This window comes from Procambarus clarkii, chromosome 30 (genome assembly GCF_040958095.1).
Source record: "Procambarus clarkii isolate CNS0578487 chromosome 30, FALCON_Pclarkii_2.0, whole genome shotgun sequence".
NCBI classification, from domain to species: domain Eukaryota; kingdom Metazoa; phylum Arthropoda; class Malacostraca; order Decapoda; family Cambaridae; genus Procambarus; species Procambarus clarkii.
The window spans coordinates 10736600-10760187 of NC_091179.1; the positions used below are offsets into that span (position 1 = coordinate 10736600).

Consider the following 23588-nt stretch of genomic DNA (forward strand, 5'->3'; position numbering starts at 1 on the left):
CGCATGGTTTTTGGCCGGTAGCGGCAAAAATCGCGCAATTTTGGGCCGCTACCGGCGAAAATCGCACGGTTTTTGGCCGCTAGCGGCGAAAATCGCGCTATTTTTGGCCGGTAGCGGCGAAAATCGTGATTTTTGCCCGCCAGCTGCGAAAATCGCATGGTTTTTGGCCGCTAGCGGCGAAAATCACGCGATTTTTGGCCGGTAGCGGCGAAAATCACGCTATTTTTGGCCGGTAGCGGCGAAAATCGCGATTTTTGCCCGCCAGCTGCAAAAATCGCATGGTTTTTGTGCAAAATAGCGTGGTTTTCGGCTGTTAGCGGCAAAAATCGCCCGATTTTTGGCCACTAGCGGCGAAAATCGCGCGATTTTTGGCTGGTAGCGGCGAAAATCACGCTATTTTTGGCCGGTAGCGGCGAAAATCACGATTTTTGCCCGCCAGCTGCGAAAATCGCATGGTTTTTGCGCAAAATAGCGCGGTTTTCGGCCGTGAGCGGCAAAAATCGCCCGATTTTTGGCCACTAGCGGCGAAAATCGCGCGGTTTTCGACCGCTAGCGGCGAAAATCGCGCTTTTTTTGGCCGGTAGCGGCGAAAATCGCCCAATTTTTGGCCGCTAGCGGCGAAAATCGCACGGTTTTTGGCCGCTAGCGGCGAAAATCGCGATTTTTGCCCGCCAGCTGCGAAAATCGCATGGTTTTTGGCCGCTAGCGGCGAAAATCACGCGATTTTTGGCCGGTAGCGGCGAAAATCGCGATTTTTGCCCGCCAGCTGCAAAAATCGCATGGTTTTTGTGCAAAATAGCGTGGTTTTCGGCCGTTAGCGGCAAAAATCGCCCGATTTTTGGCCACTAGCGGCGAAAATCGCGCGATTTTTGGCTGGTAGCGGCGAAAATCACGCTATTTTTGGCCGGTAGCGGCGAAAATCGCGCAGTTTTTGGCCGGTAGCGGCGAAAATAGCGCTATTTTTGCCCGCCAACTGCAAAAATCGCATGGTTTTTGCCCGCTAAAGGCGAAAATCGCATGGTTTTTGCCCGCTAAAGGCGAAAATCGCGCAATTTTTGGCCGCTAGCGGCGAAAATCGCACGGTTCTTGGCCGCACGCGGCGAAAATCGCGCTATTTATCGCCGGTAGCGGCGAAAATCGCGATTTTTGCCAGCCAGCTGCGAAAATCGCATGGTTTTTGGCCGGTAGCGGCGAAAATCGCGCGATTTTTGGCCGGTAGCGGCGAAAATCACGCTATTTTTGGCCGGTAGCGGCGAAAATCGCGATTTTTACCCGCCAGCTGCGAAAATCGCATGGTTTTTGCGCAAAATAGCGCGGTTTTCGGCCGTTAGCGGCAAAAATCGCCCAATTTTTGGCCACTAACGGCGAAAATCGCACGGTTTTCGGCCGCTAGCGGCGAAAATTACGCTATTTTTGGCCGGTAGCGGCGAAAATCGCATGGTTTTTGGCCGCTAGCGACGAAAATCGCGCAGTTTTTGGCGGGTAGCGGCGAAAATCGCGCTATTTTTGGCCGGTAGCGGCGAAAATCGCGATTTTTGCCCGCCAGCTGCGAAAATCGCATTGTTTTCGGCCGGTAGCGGGAAAAATCTCGCTATTTTTGGCCGGTAGCGGCGAAAATCGCGATTTTTGCCCGCCAGCTGCGAAAATCGCATAGTTTTTGGCCGCTAACGGCGAAAATCGCACGGTTTTCGGCCGCTAGCGGCGAAAATTGCATGGTTTTTGGCCGGTAGCGGCGAAAATCGCGAGGTTTTTGGCCGGTAGCGGCGAAAATAGCGCTATTTTTGCCCGCCAGCTGCAAAAATCGCATGGTTTTTGGCCGGTAGCGGCAAAAATCGCGCAATTTTTGGCCGCTAGCGGCGAAAATCGCACGGTTTTTGGCCGGTAGCGGCGAAAATCGCGCTATTTTTGCCCGCCAGCTGCGAAAATCGCATGGTTTTTGGCCGCTAGCGGCGAAAATCACGCGATTTTTGGCCGGTAGCGGCGAAAATCACGCTATTTTTGGCCGGTAGCGGCGAAAATCGCGATTTTTGCCCGCCAGCTGCAAAAATCGTATGGTTTTTGTGCAAAATAGCGTGGTTTTCGGCCGTTAGCGGCAAAAATCGCCCGATTTTTGGCCACTAGCGGTGAAAATCGCGCGATTTTTGGCTGGTAGCGGCGAAAATCAACCTATTTTTGGCCGGTAGCGGCGAAAATCACGATTTTTGCCCGCCAGCTGCGAAAATCGCATGTTTTTTGCGCAAAATAGCGCGGTTTTCGGCCGTGAGCGGCAAAAATCGCCCGATTTTTGGCCACTAGCGGCGAAAATCGCACGGTTTTCGGCCGCTAGCGGCGAAAATCGCGCTTTTTTTGGCCGGTAGCGGCGAAAATCGCCCAATTTTTGGCCGCTAGCGGCGAAAATCGCACGGTTTTTGGCCGCTAGCGGCGAAAATCGCACGGTTTTTGGCCGCTAGCGGCGAAAATCGCGCTATTTTTGGCCCGTAGCGGCGAAAATCGCGATTTTTGCCCGCTAGCTGCGAAAATCGCGTGGTTTTTGGCCGGTAGCGGCGAAAATCGCGCGATTTTGGGCCGGTAGCGGCGAAAATCACGCTATTTTTGGCCGGTAGCGGCGAAAATTGCGATTTTTGCCCGCCAGCTGCAAAAATCGCATGGTTTTTGCGCAAAATAGCGTGGTTTTCGGCCGTTAGCGGCAAAAATCGCCCGATTTTTGGCCACTAGCGGCGAAAATCGCACGGTTTTCGGCCGCTAGCGGCGAAAATCGCGTTATTTATCGCCGGTAGCGGCGAAAATCGCGATTTTTGCCAGCCAGCTGCGAAAATCGCATAGTTTTTGGCCGCTAGCGGCGAGAATCGCGCGATTTTTGGCCGGTAGCGGCGAAAGTCACGCTATTTTTGGCCGGTAGCGGCGAAAATCGCGATTTTTGCCCGCCAGCTGCGAAAATCGCATGGTTTTTGCGCAAAATAGCGCGGTTTTCGGCCGTTAGCGGTAAAAATCGCCCAATTTTTGGCCACTAGCGGCGAAAATCGCACGGATTTCGGTCGCTAGCGGCGAAAATCGCGCTATTTTTGGCCGGTAGCGGCGAAAATCGTGATTTTTGCCCGCCAGCTGCAAAAATCGCATGGTTATTTGTCGCTAGCGGCAAAAGTCGCGCGGTTTTTGGCCGGTAGCGGCAAAAATCGCGCTATTTTTGCCCGCCAGCTGCGAAAATCGCATGGTTTTTGGCCGGTAGCGGCGAAAATCGCGCGGTTTTTGGCCGGTAGCGGCGAAAATAGCGCTATTTTTGCCCGCCAGCTGCAAAAATCGCATGGTTTTTGGCCGGTAGCGGCAAAAATCGCGCAATTTTGGGCCGCTACCGGCGAAAATCGCACGGTTTTTGGCCGCTAGCGGCGAAAATCGCGCTATTTTTGGCCGGTAGCGGCGAAAATCGTGATTTTTGCCCGCCAGCTGCGAAAATCGCATGGTTTTTGGCCGCTAGCGGCGAAAATCACGCGATTTTTGGCCGGTAGCGGCGAAAATCACGCTATTTTTGGCCGGTAGCGGCGAAAATCGCGATTTTTGCCCGCCAGCTGCAAAAATCGCATGGTTTTTGTGCAAAATAGCGTGGTTTTCGGCTGTTAGCGGCAAAAATCGCCCGATTTTTGGCCACTAGCGGCGAAAATCGCGCGATTTTTGGCTGGTAGCGGCGAAAATCACGCTATTTTTGGCCGGTAGCGGCGAAAATCACGATTTTTGCCCGCCAGCTGCGAAAATCGCATGGTTTTTGCGCAAAATAGCGCGGTTTTCGGCCGTGAGCGGCAAAAATCGCCCGATTTTTGGCCACTAGCGGCGAAAATCGCGCGGTTTTCGACCGCTAGCGGCGAAAATCGCGCTTTTTTTGGCCGGTAGCGGCGAAAATCGCCCAATTTTTGGCCGCTAGCGGCGAAAATCGCACGGTTTTTGGCCGCTAGCGGCGAAAATCGCACGGTTTTTGGCCGCTAGCGGCGAAAATCGCGCTATTTTTGGCCCGTAGCGGCGAAAATCGCGATTTTTGCCCGCCAGCTGCGAAAATCGCATGGTTTTTGGCCGGTAGCGGCGAAAAACACGCTATTTTTGGCCGGTAGCGGCGAAAATCGCGATTTTTGCCCGCCAGCTGCAGAAATCGCATGGTTTTTGCGCAAAATAGCGTGGTTTTCGGCCGTTAGCGGCAAAAATCGCCCGATTTTTGGCCACTACCGGCGAAAATCGCACGGTTTTCGGCCGCTAGCGGCGAAAATATATATTAGGGTATTAAATATATTATTAAATATATATTAAATATATATTAAATATATTATTAAATATATATTAAAATATATAGTAGGGTATTAAAAGTATCAACACAGGACAGAACACGAAACAATGGGTATAAATTGGATAAGTTTAGATTTAGGAAAGACTTGGTAAATACTGGTTCAGTAACAGGGTTGTTGATTTGTGGAACCAATTGCCGCGTAACATTGTGGAGGTGGGGTCCCTCGATTGTTTCAAGCACGGGTTGGACAAGTATATGAGTGGGATTGGGTGGTTATAGAATAGGAGCTGCCTCGTATGGGCCAATAGGCCTTCTGCAGTTACCTTTGTTCTTATGAAAATCGCGCTATTTTTGGCCAGTAGCGGCGAAAATCGCGATTTTTGTCCGCCAGCTGCGAAAATCGCATGGTTTTTGGCCGCTAGCGGCGAAAATCGCGCGGTTTTTGGCCGGTAGCGGCGAAAATAGCGCTATTTTTGCCCGCCAGCTGCAAAAATCGCATGATTTTTGGCCGCTAGCGGCGAAAATCGCGCGATTTTTTGCCGCTAGCGGCGAAATTTGCACGATTTTTGGCCGCTAGCGGCGAAAATCGCCCCATTTTTGGCCGCTAGCGGCGAAAATAGCCCCTTTTTTGGCCGCTAGCGGCGAAAATCGGTCGATTTTTGGCAGGTAGCGGCGAAATTCGAGCGATTTTTGCCCGCCAGCTGCAAAAATCGCATGGTTTTTTGCGCAAAATAGCGTGGTTTTCGGCCGTTAGCGGCAAAGACTTGTCCCTTCTTAACTTAAATAACTGCTTTGGTCATCTGCAATCTTTCTAGGTGGGTAACAATGACTCTTGAGGCCAGAAAGGACTTATCAGACGGCGATCATAACAATACGGTACATACACAAAATCACAACCTGATATACACCAAGCAGAAAATCCACTGGAGCTGTGAGGCGACGTAAACCCTTGCCCAAGGCACTGGCAGCTGCATACTCTACCACAGTATATTACTGACTTTGTAAAAGTCTTACAACCGGATTTCCCCATAAATCACAGCAAGTTTTGAGGCCACTCCTTGAGTCAACGTCTTACGTAAGACCTACAAGCACTCAGGTGAAGGCTGAAGCAGTTCAACACCATACGTCCCAACTTCAAATACACAGTTGAGAGGCGGGACCAAAACGTGATTTTCTGTGTGTGCCTGAAGTTGGGGCATACGGTCTTGCTTCACCCTTCACTTTACCCTTCACCGGCGTACTTCAGGGGTTTTATTTAATACTTGGACTGGCTTCAGTAGGGCCTCCAGACTTTCTGTGGCTTCACAAGTGTCACGTGAATCCCCTGCATAGCAGTGGAACTGCCTTTTCCTTCACCTTCAATGCCTCTGCACTGGAAGTATACATCTACACCAGCCCAGAAGAGTCATCAGTCCTGCCACCTCTCCATACCCCCCAGGGCCTGGCACGGCCTGGTACGACTCAGAGGCAAGCCGGGCGCCACTGCTAACTGGCAGTTTGTCCCCACAAACAAGCAGTTAGCCGCCTTCAACTGACAGTGGTACAGCTCAACACAAAGGCACCGCCAGCCACAACGAGCAGTTTGCTAGTTGACCAGATGTCCACCTCGTGTTGACACTGGATGAGTCATCACCGCTGGACTATATAAAGAGCGCTGCCTCCCTGGAGACTACGGGCTCTCCATAGCCCATGCTACTTGGAACATTTTGTTCCAGGTAGCGAATCTTTAACAACCCTGGAGAGGCAATCTCTCCCTTAGTGCTCTAGGATCACCTTCGTGTCTCTAACCCGTCGTCCGCTTCCAGCCAACGTCGTGTGACTGATGCCATGGTGGTATGGTAGCTGTCTTCAGAACACCAGTATATCTTCATACTTTTATTCATTGCTTATAGTTTAGTTTTTGCATTTAAGGTCATACTAACTTGTTCACCTTTGCATTACATGATAGTCAAGTATTGTCATGTGTTATTTTTGTTCATTACTATTTCAGTAAATTGTTTACTTATTTATTTGATAATTTTCATTTGTTTCCACCTGCAACTTACACACTGCAAGGCCAATAGCAGCATTTCTTTCATTTATGTGAGAAAGAGCCATACCATCTTGGTTCAGTATAGCTGTGATACCATAACCCGTCACACAAGATATCCAGTTGTAAGACTTTTACCATCAGTGGTGGTAGAGTATGCAACTGGCAATGCCTTTGTTACAGGTTCGCTTCATCTCACAGCCCCAGTGGATTTTCTCACACATTTGAATACATGAAACAACTTTATTTGATACATTCCAAACCAAAGTACTGTACAGTACAGTAATTATCAAACCATCAAATGTGTGGGATAATCATAGTGCGCTAAATATCACTAACGTCGCCAATACAAGAACAAAAATGCATACGGCGAACAATATCAAAGGTATTGAATTTACCAAGAATTTTATCGAGGGACAATTGACAGTGAGGGATGGTCGGGAAGCAAGACACGTAAGTCCTGGAAGTCAGGACATGTAGAGACAACGGTTTGGACAATAAGAAGCAGGGCAGCGCTCCATTAAGTGCCCGTGAGTTAAACGTGTATGACCAATATACAACCTCGCCAGAGCCGTTTCTCACCACCGGTTACGGTGGTAGGAGGAAGGCCACGGGAACACACTACTCTTAAGAGCACGCAGTTTGTTACCAGTAACAGAAGACCAACAACCCTGACAACGGGCAAGAATGGGGAAATGAATAACTGGGTTAAAGTCATAATAAGGAATACCTTTACGGGAGATGGGACAGGTGCGGATAGCTTCCTTAGCGGCAGTGTCCGCACGCTCATTTAAGAACACCAATATGGGTGGGAATCCAGCGAAATTCCACTGTTTTAAATCTACTGGAGATAAGAAACAGCCAATGTTGAATTTCAACTACCAAAGGATGGACTGGATTAAAGGATTCTAGAGCCATGAGGGCACTGCAAGTGTCAACTACAAACACAGAGGAGGATTGACAGCGAGAAAAGAGTTGATGAAGAGCATAGAGAATAGCATAAAGTTCTGCCATGAAGATGCTAGTCTCCGGAGGCAGGAGACACAAAGGTGCAGTCAGGAAAAACAACAGAGTAGCCTACACCGTCTGCAGACTTAAGACCCATTGGTGAAGACGAAAATAGAGTGGAAGTGTGAAGAAAAGTGTTCAAGGAAAAGGTGATTTAGAACTGTAGGAGGAATAAAAGTTTTAGTCATGTGGGTCAAGGCTTACAGAATTTAGGAACGGGGACCCCTCCATAGGGGCAAAGACGGAATGACACGAGGGGAAATATTGGTAACACAAACTGAAAGAGCATTTTGTAAGAGAGACAACCGTACAGAAAGAGATAGGTGGTGAAGGGGAACAGGAACCACAGGATGGGTAAAGGTCAAGGCATGACATAAGCAAGAGTGAGGGTGCTGTAAGGACCGTGCAAGGTGGAGAAGACAGTAGCGATCATGGCGATCCTGTAGAAACAGGACACCAGTTTCAACATACAGGCTTAGGGTAGGTGTCGAAGGAAAGGTACCAGAGCTGAGCCGTAACCCAGTATGATGCAGTGTGTCCAGATGGTGAAGGGTAGAAGGAGAAGCAGACGAGTAAACAGGGCCATAATCGAGTTTAGACAGAACGAGAGAGGAATGTAAAGAGAGGAGCAGTGTCGATTAGCTCCCCAAGAAGTATGGGACATGACCTAAAGTTAGTCAAGGGCCTTAGAGCACTCAACTCGGACGTAAAAAATATGGGGCGACAAAGACAAACGAGTGTCAAAGATTAGCCCTAAAAGCTTTAGCAGATTCTTTGTACAAAAGGGGATGACCCCTGTTACCTAACAGTAAATAGGTATCTGGGAGTTAGCTGTTACAGGCTGCTTCCTAGGGGGGTGCGTGTGTGGGAGAAAAAAAAAATTAGTAGTTAACCACTGAACTGCTCTGTCTCCAAATAACACCCTGGTGCACAAGAAATAAATTCTTTCCAAAAATTTTTTTTCTCTTCTTATATTGTTAAAATGCAGAGTCTGATCACGGGGAAACTAAACAAAAAATATTGTATGTGACTTACTTTAGCTGCGATGGAGCTGGGAAGTTGAGCAAATTATGGGCGCTGAGCGTTGGAGCGATGGGGGTCTGTCGGCCCCGCCACCCGGTGCGACGGCAGTTGCTGCGAATAAAATGTTGCGCAATTATTTTGAAGTTTCTCATTCATTTCTCTTTTTTTTTTTTTGCTGTAATATTATTTAAAAGTGTGTAATTTGTGGAATTTATATAATTCAAAGTATAGAACATCGCTATGCTCAAAATTATGGGCCTCATATATGCGACATATTCTACAATCAAACAGTGTTTTTGCTGTTATTACACTATATACACACATTGTATATACCCATCTACGTATGTATTCACCATAACGATCCACTATGTTGGTATGGTGAGCCCAAAAAACATGAGTGAGCTGCCACACCCTGCCAGTCCTCCCTCCCTCCTCCAACACATTACTCGCCAACATTCCTCCTCCCAAAATACTGTTATTGTGTTTATTACACTATTTACACACGTTATGTATAAGTATGTACATGTTTTATTCATGTACATACGTACATACTTGCCATCTCCTCACCTCTCTCTCTTGCCTACTTAATGCTCTTGCTTCCCTCATCTCATCACAATCGACTTTATAATGGTCCAGGACGGATCGAAATGTCGTCGTCTATTCAATTTCCAGTGTGTGGTTTGGTCAACAATGAAATCTTCATGCAAGATCTTATAAAGAAAACCCCTAGAACGAGTTTTGCAGATACGAAAGAGTTTAAGGTGAGTAGGGGATGGTTTGAGAAATTTTGAAAAAAGACGTGGTATTCATAGTGTTGCGAGGCATGGTGAGGGTGCCAGCTCAGACAAAGTAGGGGCTGAAAGATTTGTTCGTGATTTTAAAGATTTTGTAGATACTGTATTGATGGATATATTCCACAACAAGTGTTTAATTGTGAGGAGACATGGCTATTCTGGAAAAAATTGCCGAAGAGGACATACATTACCCAAGAGGAGATGTCACTGCCCGGACACAAGCTAACTTGGGCTAACTTGTGTCAGGATAGGCTAACTCTTGTGCTGTGTGGCGATTTGAAAATTAAACCCTTGCTCGTGTATCATTCCGAAAATCCAAGAGTTTTAAAAAATATATAACGTGCAGAAAAACTGTGATGTAGAGTGGTTTGCCCTGCCATCAAAAAATATCTGCAAGAGAAAAGTTTGACACTAAAGGGCCTGCTTCTCGACAATGCTCCTGCTCATCCTCCAGACTTGGAGGATGCATTGTTGGGGCCACTTTTTTTTTTTTTAGGGATATTCCTGCATGGGCCCTAAGTTTCTGGCTAATGAACCAATGACATGAAGGAGGAGTTTTCAACCTACCTTGTGTTAGGTGTGCAGGGGTCAATAGGCTGAACATAATGTCAGGAGCAAAGGGGAACGTTTGCCTCTTCAAACACAATTGTGACCATCTTCATCTCTTCGAACTATCCTAAATGCTCTCTTCACCTGTCTGACCAAATTGGGTGTCCAGACCACCTTTGAATCTGAAATTGTAAAATTAATAGTGATTTCAGAATATTCAGTCCATTTATACTAACAAAATTATATACAGTATACTGTAATTGAAATTTTACAGAATGATAAAGGCAATTTAGTAACTTTGTTAAAATGCACATGGGGGAAATACATGAAAATAGGTTAATATGGTTTGTAAGGTTGATGGGAAATGTTTATTACTTTTATGATTTAAAAGATGTATAGCCCTGATACTCCATCCTGGGTGCATTCCACAAGGTAATGACCACAGCAAAAGTTTTCCCTTCATCCCTTGTTCTACTAAAGAACTAACACCTAGGGAGCAGCATCATGTAGAACCTTATCACAAGAAGGCATTTTCAAGCATTAATAACTTGAGCACTTTAAACTTTGGCACAAAATTGTGCCACTTCTGTAGCCACAGTAATTAAAAGCATGCTTGTAATAACAAACACCAATGACAGGAATGGTTGAGCACTGTGACAGTAAGCACATCAGTGTGAAAAACGAGCAGCAAGAGCTACAAAAGTGCATGCAGAAAAGAACATGGAACAACTGGGAGTATAGTGTGTCGTGACAACATTCTCCATACAGAATAAGAACAAATAGTGTACTGCACATAAATTTTAAACACTATTAAGAAAACTTACCAACATTGGCTCTCTTTTCACCATAAATCACTTTGCCATCAAATTCATCAACTGGAAATTGCATTTCTTGATCGACCTGCTGGATGGTCACTCCCAAGTGCTCTTCAATATCAGCTAGTTACTAGTGGTTCAGATAAGAAAAAGATCACTAGTGAAATAACAAGGGTGTCAGTCACAACCTAACATTTAATTCACATTATAAACAAAATATTTTGAATGCACTTCAGTGTAAAATGTGATTCTCAATGTAGTGATGGACCGAGGCTCTTGAAAGGTAATATTATACTGGTATTTTTCCATTGTATACATCTGTCACTACCCTACTATACTCATATGAACAAACACTGCCTAATCTTGCCAATTTCTTCCAATCATTAATTCTTTATTCTGGCTTTTCTAAAGCAATAAATTACTTGTGTAGAGGAGGAAATGTATATGTTTATCTCTCAGAATGTTCGGTAATACGTTTATTGCTTGTGATGTGTGTATGTATGTATTAACACGATGTACTGAACGGGGTGAGAATAGCTTGAGCTACCTCATCCCTTTGTGTGTATTTTACCTCAATAAACTTATTTCAATTTCAAAGCAATAAATGGTTCCTAAATCTAAAATATGGCATTTTATTACCGATTCACACCTACAGTAATTTTGCGTCCTAGGCACATGTAATTAAATTTATGTTTGAAAGGGTAAAGGGTGCCGTTTACACTGCAGAGAGAGAAGCCAAAGTTTATTCAGATAGCTTGAAGAATAAGATCAGTATGACACCCAGAAGCTACAGAATATCTGTAAGGAGTGATTTGAAATACAGTAAAGAGGCCTCTGAGATAATGTAATTGGCATTATTGGTGTTGCAGAAGCATGTAGATTGAAGAATTTGTGCCATGAAGAAGTTATTTACTGTTAATACATATTTTAGGAATAGGGGGACACATACACTGGGAGTTAAAGTGAGGAAAAAAGAAGAAAAAAAAGAAGAGATTCAAAATAGGAGGAAAAAACACATTCAAATTACAAAAGCTGTTAATCACCTGGTGCACTTGCATCACTAAGGGGAAGCGCCAGAGACATACAAGTACTAAAACTTCCTAATCAGAATTTATCACTTTTAGGCTCTAATATTTTTTTTAATACTGTATCAGTTTTAGACTAGAGCCTTTCAAATCTTTAAGTAGGCAATGATGTTCTATATATATCAAATGTGAAAGATAAATACGACAAAAAAATCTCTTGAGGACTAACCTGTGGTTCGTTGTACCAAACGCAACAACCACCTTCCGTTGTCAACCGCGTGTTAAAACAGTTACGCCCACGAGTTGAACACCACTCTCCATGGTACCACACCTGAAACAAGAGAAGAATATACAAAATTGATACTCTATTTTTAAATTTATCCCTTGGCCTTTAATACTGAACCTCGTGAAAGACTTATCAGGAATGTCAAGGAACGTGTTATTTCAAGGATGTTCTTCCGAAGTCTGATTAGGGAATGGTTATAAGACAACAGGATCACAAAGAACATTGTGTGAGGAGCATGTTCTGCAATTTCCAATTTCAGATTCACTTATAAATACATGCATGACAAATATTAAAGAACTTGTTCACGACCTTCGGGAGACCAAATTGAATTATGCAGTTGCATTGAGCTCATCTTGAAAAGTACAGCAATTAACTGGAAAAAATGTAAAGACATGCAGCTAAATGGCTTCCAGAACTGAGAACCAAGAACTACTAGGAGAGGCTACCAATTAATTGGCTACTGGGGTTCAAGGTTCCCCGTGGCCCGGTCCCCAACCAGGCCTCCTGGTTGCTGGACTGGTCAACCAGTCCGTGTCCCAGCTGTTGGATACGGCTGCTCGCAGCGTGACATACGAATCAAAGCCTGGTTGATCAGGGATCCTTTGGGGGTGTTTATCTAGTTCTTTCTTGAACACTGCGAGGGGTAGGCCCATTAAACCCCTTATGTGTAGTGGAAGAGTGTTGAACAGTCTCGGGCCTCTGATGTTGATAGAGTTCTCTCTCAGAATACTTTTTGCACATCTGCTTTTCAATGGGGGTATTCTGCACATCCAGCCATGCCTTCTGGTCTCGTGTGATATTTCTGTGTGTAGATCTGGAATCAGCTCTAATATTTTCCATGTATAAATTAGTATGTATCTTTTCTGCCTGTGCCCTAGAGAATACAGATTTAGGCATTTTTAGTCAGTCTCTGTAATTTAGATGGTTTATCGAGAGAATTCTGGCAGTGAAGGATCTCTGCATGCTCTCCAGGTCAGCAATTTTCCAGCTTTAAACGGGGCTGTTATTGTGCAACAGTATTCCACTCTAGAAAGCACTAGCACCTAGAAAAGTATCATCATTGGTACAGCATCTCTTTGTTTGAAAGGTTCTGTCATTTTTCTTGCAATTGTGACTGCTACTTTATTGTGTTCTTTATAAGTAAGATCTTCTGACATGATTACTCCCCCAATTCTTTATATTCCTTTTATGTTCTATGGTATGATTTGACTGCATTTTGTACATGGTTTCCGTTTTGATATTTTTTATTTTCCATAGCGAAAAAGTTGGAACTTATCTTCATTAAATACCATATTTTCTGTGGCCCATTGATTTACATCAGGGTATAGTTTAAATATACCAAAGCTAGAAGACAGAAAAGAGGTGATATGGTCACTACCTACAAAATTGTAACAGGAATCAATAAAATTGACAGAGGAATTCTTGAAACCTGTCATACAACTTCAAGAACACGAGCTCACAGACTTAAGCTAAGAAAACAAAGGTGATGGAAAAAATATTAGAAGTTCTCTTTTGCAAACTGTGGTAGATGGTTGGAACATGTTAGGTGGTGGTGGATGCCAAAACCATCAGTAGTTTCAGAGCTTCAAAGTACTAGGATGACTGGACACCATGAGCATAGCTCTCATCCTGCAATTAAACTTAGGTCATTTCTAGACTGACACTATTGTAAGGAGACTTCAGATTTTCCTGTTCCTTTCATACAACTGTCACATATGAAGGAGTTTTTTGGAGTGTGCACATAAGAGAGTATCCAGTGGAAAAGTATTCAATGTTGCAAAAAGCTGCAACATACCATAAATTACATTATCATTCTTTCCTCTTTAAATATTAACCAAGCTACAACAAAAGTCAACATGTGAGACTTTACACAGGTTACTTAGGTTTAAGGAATTCATCTTTACAATAGTGAAAATAAGGACAGCAAAAGCCAATGTAAAATAATGTCAAGTCAGGGGCTATTACCAGTTAATAAAGAATGCAAATATTGGTTTAAAACTCTAACCTTCTCTGGCACAGCAGCAACAAGGGAGATAGCTAGACCCATTCTCTCTGCTCTACCCACACGCCCAATACGATGAACATAGTTGCTCTTCTCATCTGGCAGTGTCACATTGACTATAAATGGCAGTCCTCCAACATCTGCAGCAAACATTTGGATGTTTTAACAATATCCTCATATCCTCAGGCATCTTTTAAAATATAGAGAATTTCCCCAAGAGAAAACCAATGCATGCAACGAAAAGAACTTACCAATTCCTCGAGCAGCTACATCAGTGCATATAAGGAACTTCAGTCCACCATCCTTAAATTTTTGGAGATTCGCTTTGCGTTCATTAGGCTTGCGGTCACCATGGAGACACACACGAATATGGATTGCCTCTGTTATTGGCCCCTCCTCCTGTTAAAAGTTTTGGGGCAGTCAGGGTTTAGTTTAGCACAATGATAAAGGATGACAAATGTTCCTATAAATCAACTACAGTATTTTAATTAAATGAAGCACTAATCTCATACCACTCTATGGGCTCCATAGGCTCAATTTTAATTATACTATATTTCATGAGACTATGTATTATGAGGAATATTTAACCTCACTAATCAACCAAGGTCATTTCATCAGCAGTATACATCAACAAGGACCAATTTTATGTATAGCCTAAGATTTTAAACTCCAGCAGGTAGAGGGGCTTGCATCTGCTTCCTCACACCACAAGTAACCAGATGCCATCTTGGGGAAAAATCATGGGCACTCCTGGCTGTGAGGGGCTCAGTAGTGAAAGAGACCATGAATGGTGCATACAGTGGTAGTTCACAACACCACCATGAAGCTTGTGCCTACAGCATCACTTAATAACATCGAAATAACTTAATTTAACAATGATCGTGTTATATAGATGATCCTGACAGTGTTAAAGACTTTGTACAAGGTTCAGATATCAGTGAATCCAATGCTAGCTATGACATTTACAGTAAGAGACACAGCCACAGGTTAGTGCACCTATGCATCAGTAATGGGACCTCATGCTCCTTTAGAAAAAGAACATGTGAAAAATTATTCATATTCAGGATTTGTTGACCAGGTTTCTCATAAGAGCACTGTTTTGGCTAGTGCTGTAGTGCATCAGGTGGCACTTTGCTTCGTCATGTGCCAGCAGCAAATGAGCATGTGGGACTATGCTGTGGTTGTATCTACATTAAAAGAATATCATCCACTGGAACTGCTTAGTGGTTCATAATATTGCATTAAAATGTAGGTATAAACACATAATGTGTATATACATTGTAATAACTGTACAAATAATACATATTAGTGTTCAAAGAATATAATAGTGTGCATATTAGTAACAAATACATGTGTATTTGTATTTATTATACATGGGTATGTGCAAGATACCCATGTATCTTGCCTTACGGCTACCGTGTGTTGGTTCCCAGGATTAAAGTCCTTGCGGGCTTGGTCTCCGAACAGGACTCTTGGTTGGTGGTCTGATCAACCAGACTGTTAGATGCAGCTGCTTGCAGCCTGACATACAAATCACAACCTGGTTGATTAGGTATCCTTTGGAAATGTTTATCATTATGACCTCTTATGGTGTTCTTTTGAATACCACAAGAGGTCATAATGTGTTACCATTCTTGATGAATATGGAATTCCAGAAATCATGGCCTGGCACAGAGTGCACGAACTGTCTATGGCTACTTCAAAGTCCAGAGGTTAATTTCACTCATGTCATTGATGTCATCTGTGAAAGTTCCATCTCTCTTGCACAGGGGTCCCAATACTAGATGTACAATAGTACATTCTGTATACATTCATTCTGAGCAATAATTCAGTAGTAGTTTGCAGTTTATAAATAATAAAATAATACTAACAGCCCAATGCATCATTGCCCTTGAAAACCTATGGTAAAAGCATTCAAAATATGAATAAAATGTATTATGTTCAATGCGTGCTGTTACAACTTCATGTAAAATATGCAGGGCTAAGCTGAATTTGGATCACTGGTTACTAGATTACCACGCCCGGAAAGGGAGCCGATCGGCCGAGCGGACAGCACGCTGGACTTGTGATCCCGTGGTCCCGGGTTCAATCCCGGGCGCCGGCGAGAAACAATGGGCAGTGTTTCTTTCACCCTATGCCCCTGTTACCTAGCAGTAAAATAGGTACCTGGGTGTTAGTCAGCTATCACGGGCTGCTTCCTGGGGGTGGAGGCCTGGTCGAGGACCGGGCCGCGTGGACACTAAAAAGCCCCGAAATCATCTCTAAGATAACCTACCAGAACTGATTAGTGGATCATATTAGTGTATGTAGATATACTGTACATAGAATGTGTATGCAATGCGATAATAGTAAAAACCAGCACATTTTATTGTTCATAGAATATAATACTGTGTGTGTATATTAGTGATACAAATGTGTATTTATATTCTGCATGTTTTATTATAGAAATTTCTTAAGTTAAACACTGTTGCATAATATAGCTGCAAAATACCAGTGAATAAAATCAGTAACACTAAAATAATGTAAATGTATTTTTGGCAACTCATGTCACCCAGGGAACCTTTATGCCTGGTAATCTCATCCACCAATGTCTCCAAATTGTGCCCGAGATATTTCTTCTTTCGACCACAGCCAAAGTAAACTAAATGTTAATTATTATTTTTCAGTGATTATTTTAACATTAAAGAACTTTTTTTTCACACCATGGAGTTGTTACTAGTATAAGTAACAGGCACACAGTGTAGGGGTTTAATCTATTTAAAGATTTACAAATTCAAGACACCTACCAATTTGATTAAAATAGCGCTCTAAATTGTCACAATCCAACTTAGTGCGGCAGAATATTAGTGCTTGATCCATTTTGTGTGTCAATAGCCTTAATACAATCAAGCAGATTTTCAACATTTTTCTACATATTTCTGGAATAAATAATTTAAATTGACTTAAATAGTGCATTGCAAGTGCATCGTTAGGTGCAATGCACTTGCACCATCCACACACAGGATTCTTAAGTTCAGTGTCTAATATCAGACAAGCTTGCTCCACTACCACTATGTTCCACTTTCACGAGGTTGGAAGGCATCAACACCAAGAAAACATGGAGGCGTATATGAAGAGATAAAACTTGTTACACATATTACACAATAAATTAACCATACTTTTCACAAAACACAATCACAGAACATGAATGACCACACACACCAGTAAATCAAAAGCAGCAATGATCCACAGTAGTGCTTAAGTAGGTATACAGAGCTCCTTGTGAGATGCCAATTACTGCAGAAAAACAACAACACAAACTTCCTCTTCACAGGAAGATGATGGGATGACATGCAACCCGTCCTCTTAAAAATAACGTCACTTTTCGCTCGTATACGCGCTATGGCCAAAAGTGGACGTAATTTGAAATGAAATTAACTCACAAAAGTGACGTACTGTCCTGTTTTCTGTTTGAGTCGTCCGGCTTACTCGGTAAGGTTAGAAGAGGAGACTTTCAATTAACGTTTTTCATAACGTTTTGAAACTTTATGAGAATTTCCTGCCCACCTAACCTACCAGAGGACCCTTAACTTACTGTTGTTGAAAAAAAAAAAAAAAGAAATCCCAAATTTTCATTTTTTTTTTTTCATTTTCATATAACTGTACGTCCACTTTCGGCCATATGGGCAAACGGCCAAAAGCGACATTTTTAAGAGGACAGGTTGCGAAATGAGGGAAGAGAGGGAAGGAAGTAGCTGCACTGATGCCTTAAAGTCCTCAAGTGAAATCTGCATGGAAAATTGGTAATGATGCTGCTCCTCTGTGAAAGGTTCTCAAAATTAAGTTTCTATAGCTCTTAATGACAGCTTTAAAGCAGGTGGATGAAATGTAACATGCCAGAGTTTTGTCATCATCATCATCCTACAGGCTCACCATAGCCCGTGCTGCTTGGGACTTTTTGTTCCAAGTAGCGAATCTTGAACATCAACATCATCATCCATACTTGGGTGAAACATATGGAGTTGTAGCAGTGTGCGAGGGCTGAGATATTGTGCAGCTGAAAGCTTTACTGTGAATAGTAGAAGACTTGAAAACGAGTAAACTGAAGCAAACTGTAGTAGAAAGGATGACGAGTGTGGGATGTAGGAAGTACAGTACTAGAATCTGTCGTTTAAATATTTGATGCGTATAATTGGAAAAAAGTTTCATGCAAATAAGATTGAGCAAAGACAGAACTGAGGGAAGGAAATTGACTGGTGGAATGTAAACCGTGCCTATAGTAAAAGCAACATACTAAATATTGTACAGTACTATATTTACTATGATATTATCTTTTCTTCTATTTCTTTCAGGTAACACATTTTCAGCAGCCTTCCAACATGAATAGTAAAGCTTTAAACTACTGAATCTCTCACCTTCACCACTTCTGCAATTACATTCATAAAGTCTGATACACAAATTCCTAACATGCACTTATGATTCAATCTACAGTATTTCCACATTGAAAAAGAGAGCATTAAGTAACTTTGAAGTATTAAAGACACAATGTCATATTATATATATAAAATATGTATACCTAACCATTAATAAAATATCACCCTTGTACAAAATATTCTTTATGGAAACTAATTGATACATTAGACAACATTCTTTCCACTCCATATATGCTTGGAACACACTAGTCATGCTATTCACTTTGTTAATTTTCACTTGATTATTATATAGTATACCATAATCTAAGATAATTCATAATCCTTAGTCTTAAGACATTGCACCGTTGAGAAGGCACAATTTTCCTTAGCAAACAAGTGTTACCAAATAAGGGTTCAGAAACTTACTGCCATGCGCTTCACTTCAAAGGAATGTAGGGTGGCAGAACAGACCACCATCTGGAGTCTCTTGCCTTCAGATGTGATTTTGGGTATGGAGTTGTAGATGTTATTGATGAGACGCTCATGCCCCTGCAATACCAGTACACTTGTATACAAGATAAAGTAATTACATGAAACAAAATATGGCAAGAAATTTAATGCAATAAATGAAAGTCAACAAAATACAGTAATGCATCAAGTTACCTTATAAATAAATCAGCTGTATATTTAAAGTCATTTAAAAAATATGACCAACCTTTCCAGGATGAAATCTATAAAAGTTGCCCAACTCTCAAGTGCCCATTTACTGATAGCCAAAGACGCACATTAAGGAAATGTGTAAATGTTCCACGAGTAGTTGACTTAATACAAGAAATCGGGTAGTCAAGAGTTCTTAGTTTTTTTTCTAATTCATAAGGCAAGCTGATGATACAGTACTTGAATTTATATCAGGTATTCCTACATATTTACTACCAAAATATAAAAAGTACTTTTCCTTGGATAAAATCAAACTTACCTGTTTAAGAAGTCCATCAGCCTCATCCAACACAAAGAATTTGCAAGACTGGAGAGAGAGTTGTCCTGTATTAATAAGATCTTCCAAGCGTCCTGGAGTACCGCAAACAATATCCACACCTGCATTGAGTGCTGCTATTTGCTCCTTCACGGGTATACCACCAACAACAAGAAGGTCAAGAACCACTGGATTATCTAGATGCTTACGAAACATTTGAACCTGTTTTAGGGTCTGTTCTGCGAGTTCTCTTGAAGGCTGTTAAATGATAAAAACTTTTGTTTGCATTGAAAAAAAAATGGCGTGCTTTTGGAACTTGCCACTTCTATCTAAACTGTTTAACAATTCACATAGCACAACATACTACTTTTAGTTTGAATCTTCATATTGTATGTATCCAGGATTTAATGAACAGGTTAGTTTAAAAGCAACAGTGATGTAAAAATGAATCTGTACCGAACTGTATAGGTTATATTGTTAGACATCCATCCAGCAATCAATATAAACCAGATACTGGACAAGTAAATACAGACCAGTCACGTATTACCATTCTTACCTCAATAATGACAGCGTGTGGAGCATTGTTCTGAAGCTTTTGTGGCTTGTCTCCACCTCCCTTCACACCTGAGCTCACAGTACAGTCCTTGCTGGCCTGAGACACTGCTACGTATCCCGCTTTAGGTGGGTGCTTGAACTCTGTAGCACCAAAATTGAAAGACATCTCTGCATTCTGGAAATCACATAAATTGCTATCATCTGTAACTTTCAAATATCATTAAATTCACTGAAGTTATTCTTGCACTTTATTGAAATTAGAGAGATTTGAGTAAAGAACCAACAGTTAAAAACCGATAGAAAATTCAATAAGAAATTTACTTATTTGTATTAATTTTCTTAATGACCTAGATCATAAATATGATCCAAATTTTGGAGGTGTCACTGTATATATACATGACCACTATACACTTTTGAAATACACCAAGTCCAAATACTGTGACAAATGCATAACAAACCAACAAAAAGAAAAAACTGGGCAAATTTCAGTCTGCCTTAGACCATATCTATAATTAATTAATATCATCATCCAATTATCCACCACTGCTTAAAATACACAACTAACATGAATAATGCATGTACTATACTACCAACCTTCAAAACTACAGCTGGATGGAAGACAGCATTCTTGAATTCACTTCGTAATGTGAAAGCTTTACCTAAATCAGTGCCATTTTTGCTGTAATGCATCTCCATGGCATCCAGGTTGAGATAGCAACCAATGACATCCCTGAGGCCAAAAGATTCACCATAATCGTCAAACTGCTTGCAATTAGACTTTTTTCCAATGCCTCCAAATCCAAATCCCGATTTACATGTTCCAAGATCTAATGCTGCCTGAAAATATAAGTTGTTTTGGTTGTGAATATAAAAAATATTATTGCATAAAGGCAATTGATAAAATATAACATCTCCCAATGCAGGTGAAAATACAGTACAAACTACAGCAAGCCTTTGCTTCTTGAAGTTTTGAAAGCATTAAATTCGCCTAACATGAGGTAGGTACTTTATTACAAATACACAAGTAATGGTTTACTCAGCACAAATTAATGTTTTAATTTGTTTTACCAACTTTCTGCATTAAATTCTTGCATAATTATCTTTTCCAAATGGACTTCAATGCCTGTTCCTTCCACTCCCCCTTCAAAAAAATAAAAATAAAATATTTACTCACTTTCATTACCATTTTGGAAACAATGGCTGTTTCCAGGATGGAGGTGTCAAACAGTTGGGTTTAACTTTACCAGTGTTCTCTTTGGCGTGTAACCATGTTTAATAAATGATATTCAATAGACCAAAATCAAGTCATTTTCCAACCCGTTCTCGCACTTCCTTAAGTCAATATTGACTTATTAAATACGTGCATATGTGACATACTAATTTATTGTGAATATTTTAGTTTACCTTGAAAAGCTTCATAGAAAACACCAACCTTATCTAACCTTCTTAGTATGTTAAGATAAGCATCTTATTGCTTCGTAATTACAAGTCATTTTCTGATATGCAGAGTGCAGCTGCATTTCCCTCAACTATGCCTCGATTCGTCTGACTTCATCAAATATTTGTACATCATCATCAATGAATGTGCTAGTCGATGCATTCAAATATGGTGCCGACTTTCCTGGCAGTTGTGTTGATTTCAAGGATTGAATTTGTTGGTTAATATGGAGAGTTTGGGGCAAATGCTGCCTGGAAGTTTTGTATGGAGAGGCTTGCAGCTATTATAACAGTTTACAATCTTAAACTTGTTTTCATGAAATTTGCTTATGTAAAGCAAGGGCTTACTGTATTATTATTGTTATTATTATTATTACATGAAGATGAAAATACACATGAAAAAATGCAATCTCTAGAACAAAAGGAGTTGTATATAAGTAAATAAGGTTGATTATGATATGACTACTTGTGAAAACTTCACTACAAAATCATACCTACCATAGTACCAGTTCTGAAGCAATTCTATGAATACCATTTTGAAAGATTAATGCAGAAAACTGGCCCTTAGGTTATGTTTTTGGGAAAATATGCACAGGATTTGATCCAAGAAGTCGCTAGAGAACTACACTGCCCCATTTAAATTTAAACTCTTTACACCATAGTAACTTGTGTAATATCAAGTTGATAGGTAATGGCATTAATAAGATATTCAGCCCATTCACCTGTTTTAATAGTACTTATAGGAAGGATGAGGATGATTATACATGTACATATGGGCCAATAGGCTTTCTGCAGTTACCTTCATTCTTATATACCGATGTACAACACAATTAGAAAGTAGAAATTGATATGTTTTCTATTTTCTAATAGTATTTATGATAAATACTATTGAATTTTCACAAACCGAACACCATTTTCTACTTGTGCTGCAAAGACAAACTATCCTAACCTAACCTTCCTAGGACAAATCCGCTATTCAAGGCATAATATAGTATATATGCTCGCTATACTAGGCCTAGGAATATTTAAGTTTGTTTTTTAGCTAAATTTTTAATCTATAAAGTGAATAGTACAAAGTTCTACTATCTAATTGCTTATTATGTCAATGCCTTACAGCAAAAATTTGTACTATGGTGCACAGTCACAAAAACTACTATCTAAACAGGATGGGTTGGATATGGAACAGAAACCATTTAAAAATATATAATATAATCCAGTAAAAGTCATAACTAGGTATTCACACTGGGAATACAGTATAGTACAGTATTACCATTTCTACTGAACTATAAAATGTTCAGCAGCAGCTAAAAGAAATTGGAGGAACAAAGGTGCCAGCAATACTGCCTACCTGAGGAGTTGCCCACCCGACACGACACAACCCTTCATCCGACACAACGGCTTCATAGTAATATTTTCCCTTGCCAGTGACACCCTTGGTGCAACGGGCACCCTGTCATGTTTTAGGATCCCGTGACTGGCACCGCAAGCCATCAGGTGTCACAGCCATTCCTGCGTCACGGTCAAAGAAGCTCATCAACCAGAGAGGAGCTATTTTGCAAAAAGAAAAAAGAAAAGAATAATAACAGTATAATATTAGAGTAACAACATTTATAATAATACTATTTATATTAATACTACAGTGGTACCTCGGAATGCGAGTGTCCCTGTATGCGAGTTTTTCGGAAGACAAGCAGGATTTACTCCAAAAATATGTCTCGGAAGGCGAGGGTTACCTCGGGACGCGAATTTGTTGATACGTGTACAGGCCGACTGGCGCGTGGTGGCACGGCGATCGCGCCTCAGTTTACCAGTGTCTCGTGTCCAGTGACTATCCCACATGAATTCTTCACAAGGATTTACAGTTTTTTATCGGTTTTTTGGCCATTTGAGCATAAAAGTTGTCATTATATATCTTGCCATGGGTCTCAAGCCATTGGTAAGGTTCAACCTAAGAAAATAGCTGTGAGTAGAGGCAGTAGAGGATGTCCCTTCTTGATTAAGAAAATGTGTGAAGTATGGGAAGAACTGCAAAGTTTTGTTGAAAAAACTCACCCAGATAAAGCTGTAGCAGGCCGTTGCATTGACCTTTTAAATGATAATGTGATGTCTTACTACAGACAAGTGTTAAAATGTAGGGAAAAACAAGTGTCATTAGACAAATTCTTAGTAAAACAAGCAAGTCCTAGTGGTATGCAGGCAAAATGTGCCAGAGTGTGCATACCAGTGAAGTCCTCACTGCCTGATGTGATAATGGAAGGGGACTCCCCTTCCAAACAGTAACTCCTCTCTTCCTCCCACCTCCTCACCATCTTCCATACGCCTACAGCATTCAACAGCAAGGTAAGTAATAACTTGAACATAGTTTTGTAGGTTTATTTAGATGAATTAGGCATAAAAATTTAGTTTGATGTGGGGTTTTTGGGGTAGTCAGGAA

General features: G+C 41.5%; 1 pseudogene; it reads right to left on the reverse strand.

The window, feature by feature from the left end:
* The window catches only part of LOC123766160 (ATP-dependent RNA helicase Ddx1-like), a 43984-nt pseudogene that overhangs the window by 16363 nt on the left and 4033 nt on the right, over nucleotides 1-23588 (reverse strand).